Here is a 6,006-nt window from a genome sequence, read left to right as displayed (position 1 = left end):
AGTACAATTTTCATACCGTCGGTTTAACCGGTCGTTCTTTTTCTGCTGTCGTTTGTCCAAATCATCGATGCGGTCATTTGGACACCTTGACAACGATTTGGACTATCTTATATATGGATTGAACTCCATCCATAGGACCTAGAAATCTTACAAACTTGAGCTCACAAACTCGTTAGTCCTATTAATATTAACTATGTTATCACACAATCACCAAAATTACAACTATAGCCTAATGGGGCCATATTTCTTACAATCTCCCCTTCTTGTGATTGATGACAATACAATCAAAGCAAGCATAAATTTGCAAGAATTAACAAATTGAACCACTTACACTTGCTTGGATATTTACCACCATCCAATCTTGAACTTGGCCTCTCCGTAAGTACATGGTTTCCCCCTTTGCTTCTCCTAAATTTTGAAATTGCTATTGAGTTTATTTGTTGGATTTCTTGTACCCCAAACCTTGCTTGACTACTACTTCTCCCCCATATTTGCCCATAATTGCTTTGATTCCATACTTCTTCCCCTTTGGAATCAAATCACCTAAAATGGCATAGCAATAGAATAATATAGCTCAAAGGGAAGAGTTAGTAGCCTAGGGAGTTAGCTCCATGAATCATGATCTATATAAGATGATATCAATGAAGATATCATTTTGAAGCTCACTAGGATGGATCACAAAATCATGAAACTAGCATGACATGAGCTAAGCTTTCTACAAGTGCGTGCACAAAATGATAATATGAAAATCAAGTACACAACTAGATATTTGAGATAAGAAAGCTTAGATCATATCATGCACGGAGGTAGCTCTAAAGGATCAAAGAATTGATAATGATACCAATGGAAAGAGTTTGAACCTTGCATACATCCGGAGGATTAGTTACCTTGATTGTACCACTTGAAATAAGTTGCGTGAGAGGCATTTGGTACACCAAGGAAGGGTAATGTATGAGAACATAGCCTATGAACTTAGATATAGCATTTAAGTTCAATAGTGCATGACTCAATATGTACGAAGACACAAAGGTTACTCTTATCACACGTATAGAGTTGTTAATTCATATTGAGAGTGAACAACATTCTCATAGTGTGATTGCACCGGAAAGACGCTATCAAGAGACTACAAAGGATAAGCTTGCAAACTTGTTAGTCTCCAAAATCACAAACCATACCCCCTAAATGTGTCCATTTAGTGTTTGAATCACCAATCAAATGTATGCACATTGTTTTTTGACAACAATGAGAAGCTTATCCTATAGCTTGTGTTCATGGTACAAAAATAAAATACATACCTCATGGAGTTCATGTACCATAAAAGTGAACAAAGTGTAGTATCCTACACACTTATCAAACTATGTAGTTGCTCATGGGTTAGAGCAAGACATAGGCGACCTACCATATGTAGATAGCACTAGGAAAAATGCAACGCATGCATACAACCTAGCCAAAACAATGGAGCTACATGATGCTTGAATTAAAACTAGCTACCATTACCTTATTTACCTTATGGGGGACCTGGGCAACATATGTCAAAGCTTGTGAGCTTGGCCTCTTTGCTTGATTCTTCTCATCATCTTGTGAGCCAAACCTCCAAATCCCCCGAAGCCAATCTTCGGGCTTCAAGTGTCTTTTGGAACCCACACCATTTGAGGCCCCTTCATGTTGGTGATGACTTCCTTGAGTACCCAAATGGAGCGGTTCCAACTCCAATCTTTCTTCCCAACCTTGCGGGCAACCACCTTGCCATTTCTCTTCTTCTCGATGATATAGGAGGTGCACTTTCTCTTGTTTCTCCGGTTGGGCTTGGTGTAGATGAGAGAACTCTTGATGGTAAAGCTCTTCTTGTTCTTCTCATGCGGAACCATCTTCTTGTGTTGAGAAAACTTGTAGGACTTGTGGCCTTCTTGATGGCACTTGAAGCATGTCACGGTTGCTCCCTTCTCAAGCTTCTTCAACATGTTCTCACGGTTATCTTGAGAAGGTTGGACAATGCTCTTGCCCTTCAATCTTGCCAAGTCCCTCATGAGCCTTTCTACTTCTTGCTTGAGCTCATCATTCTCCTTGGCAATGAGATCATCATATGATTTTACAACCACATTCTCAAAGCATTTCTCATTGCAAGGGTTAGAGTAAGATTCATCAATTAAATCATTGCAAGAAGTTGAAGCATCTACCTTGAAGATAGGGATTGCACAAGGGATAAATTGCTCCAAAGAGTCATTAGCTTCATTTTTAATGCTCTCAATTTTTAATTTGAGCTCTTCATGCTCCTTGCTAAGCAATTTGAATTTGCACAATAAATTATCATAATTTGTATCAAGAGAAGCATTAAGATCATTGAAAGTATTAAGTTGTTTAATTTCTTTAGCTTATCTTTTCATGACTCCTTGTTGCTCATGGATTAAGTCAAGAAGTTCATCAATGGAAGCAGAGTCGGAGTCATCATCACTTACATCGGTTTCACTTTCCATACCTTTGGCCATAAGGCACATGATTGATGATGATGCGCTGATGTTGGTGGGGGTGGTGAATCTCTTGATTGACTCATCACTTAAGCTTCTGCTTGATTCTTCACCACCACTCACCCACTCTCCAAAGATAGCAAGAGCTTCATGCTTGGGCTTCTTCTTCTTCTTTTGCTTCTTCTTTTTGTACTTGATCCTCTCAATCTTCATTAGTTGATGATGATGCCCGTCTTTGAGGAAGACCATATACCCCATCATATTGATCTTCTTCAAGCTTCTGTTCATGATCTTGGCTTGCTTGAGAAGCTTGGGGTCCATCTCTTCTTTTTTATCACTTGAGGAGCTCTTGGCCGCATCCTCTTCCTCCTCTTCACTTGAGGTTTATTGAATCACCATCTTCATCAACATCTTGGCTTGCTTGCTAGCAAGAGCACTATGTGTCGGTGAAGAAGGTGGCTCTCTTGGCTTGATGCCGTTGCGAAGCTCATGGGCGATCGCCTTGCTAAGGACTTGATTTGGTGTCATGATCTTGAGCACTTTCTCATAGATAATTGTTGTCACCAAATCATAGGGCGTGTTTGGTTTCTGACCGACGGCGCCGCACCGTGCCTAAGGTGCGGCGGCCGATTCAGCTGCCACACCTGCGGCGCGGAATGTGCGGCGCGGTGTGGCGCCGTAGGCCAGAAACCAAACAGGCTTATAGTCCGGCCTTCGGAGGGAGTGAAGGATCTTGTGAATGAGTTCCGTCTCTTCATTCTTCTTGACATCTAGGGAATTAATCTCATTCACAAGAACATTCAATCGTGAGTACATTGATGAAGCATCTTCATGATCAAATTGCTTAAAGCTATTAAGCTTATCAATGAGAACATGATGTCTTTCATTGGCCACATCCTTTGTGCCACCATGGTTCTCAATTATAGTCTTCCATAGCTCATTAGAATTTTTGCAAGTAAACACTCGATTAAACATATTGTCACAAAGAGAAGACAAGATTATACTTTTTGCAATAAAATCATATTGTCTCTCTTGGTGATTATGATGCCCCATGCCCTCACTCACTACTCTCCAAACATTTAAGCCCTAGCTTGGAGATATGCTTCCATAAGCACTTTCCAATGTTGGAAATCCTAGGTTGAATAAATTGCTAGTGTGTCATTTGATCTTATTTGGATTTTGTTCAGATTTTCGTGTGCAGTTCAAATTTAAATTAGATTCCCTAACCCTCTAACTTGGCCTACTAACAAATTTGCTAACAAGCCTAGCCTGTAAATAGACCTGACCCTACCCAGCCTACTAACTCAATCCGCTAACTAAGCCTGCAAACTGACCGGCCCAGTCTGCTCAGGCCGCAGGCCCACAAAGCCAGGCCGCCAACCAGCCTGTCAGACCCGGAGCCACGGGACTGTGTACATAACATAGTTTAAACAGACTTAGGAGATAAAGCCCTTCTTATCTCTTATTTATCTCATTTATCTCTTATTTATCTCGTTTGAGTAGGAGATAAACCTAGTCGATACAGAAGGAATCTACTCGAGATATATTCTGGTACGATTCCTTAGCTAGTGTTGGTTAGGATTCATGTAACCCTGACCTCCCGGATATATAAGGGGGGCAGGGACCCATTCGAAACGCATCTCAAGATCATTCTACACCCAAGGGAATACAAACCGCCATACAGGACGTAGGGTATTAGGCACCTCGCGGCCCGAACCTATCTAAATCTTGTGTTCCTTGTACTTTCGAGTTCCTGATCTCGGTGTCTCCTCACCTAAACTTACCACCTTGAGTATACCCTTCGGTAGGCAGCCGGTAAAACACCGACACAGCCCGCTACCATTCGGCCCGATAGCCTGCACGGCCCACCGAGGCTGTGAATATTTTTCTTTTTCTACATCTAGATAGTAATTTTAATTTATTGAATTATTGTCTATCTAAATATATTTACTAGAGATTCATATAATAAGGTATCAGCCTGAAGTTATTTGGTGATACTCATTTGCATCTGTGTGGAAGTTTACATAGCATTTTTTTTGTGTGTTTATTTTCCTCACTTTGTATTATCACTCATCCCAAGGAGCAGGCGCAGCAAAAGTATGCTATAGGTGGTCGTTGATAACAGAAAGTGGTTGTTAGTAGTGTTCCAATACTAGCTGGTGAAATATTATTAACGAGAAGATAAACGATCATTATTGTATGTGACCGATCACTACTAGAAAACGGTCTATCGGTACCAGCACGTTAGTGCCGGTCAAAAACGAGCCGGCACTAACGTGCCTCAACAGTGTCAGGCGGGCACGTTAGTGCCGGCTAGAAATACCAGCCGGCACTAACGCGCCATCCCCCCAACTGTCAGACGGCTGCCACAATGGTCAAAACGCACGTTAGTGCCGGTCGGTATATCTAGCCGGCACTAACTTGGTCAATTACAAATTAGTGCCGGCTGTCTGCTCTAGCCGGCACTAAACTTAGACAGTTAGTGCCGGCTAAAGCCACCAGCCGGCACTAACTTGCCCCATATATACCGGCCACCACATCCCAGCCCTCCCTCCATTTCATTTGCCACTCTTCTTCCCGAGCCCTCCTTCACTCTAATGGCGTGTTACAGGGGAGGTGCTGCCCATTTTTCCCCAAATTTGTGAGAATTTCATCCATTCAAGTGCACCAAAGGTTAGTAGCTTCTTCCACTCTTTTTTCACGGTGTTTATTCTTTGTTTCATGCTTTCTAGATAAAGAAAATAGTGATTTTAAGGTTGAGGAAAAATGAGCATAATTTTCCGATTTGTTCATTAATTTGAGCAAAATAGAATCCATTTGTTACTTTTTAGAGAAGGTTTTCTAGATAGTTTGACCATCACATATTTAGAATAATTTTTTTGAATTATTTCACGGGACATGTGTATATGTTAATGTGCAAAATTTTAGGAATTTTAAGGATATCACGGCGAGTACATCTATTGGACAACCCGCACACAATAAATGCACAAGCCATATAATAATCTCTAGAAAAATTTCTGCAAATTATAAATATTCCGATGTATGTATAGTTCGAAGCTTTGCAAATAAATCTTGAGTAAAACTACAGAGGCAATTCACTGTAGAACTTTTCGAACTGTACGGCTACTATTGAATGCAAGTTGATAAAGATTTCGTGTATTTCCACTCAATATACATGTACTAGATGTATTTCTTCCTATCCAACAAAAGGAATGATGCCATATCTCATTGGGTTGATATTGCTCCCGAGTCCCAATCAATTCGAACTCAAATCAAAGCAATGGTATGGCATATATTATGAAAAATTGCACATTAACCTTAGATGTCACTACACTGAATAAATCCAAATGGCTGCAAATAAAACTTTCTCAAAACGATATATATGGATATTATTGTCATAATGCAAGGAGATTTATGTACTTAATACATAAGAATGGGAGGGTGTGAAGTGGGCACATGATTGTATTATAAATTTTTTAAGAATCATCAAAATCCTTCCCAAAACCATATTTAGAGGTTTCGAAAATGATATCCAAAAACG

This window comes from Panicum hallii, chromosome 7 (genome assembly GCF_002211085.1).
Source record: "Panicum hallii strain FIL2 chromosome 7, PHallii_v3.1, whole genome shotgun sequence".
NCBI lineage: Eukaryota > Viridiplantae > Streptophyta > Magnoliopsida > Poales > Poaceae > Panicum > Panicum hallii.
Note: the sequence above shows the minus strand (reverse complement) of the source record.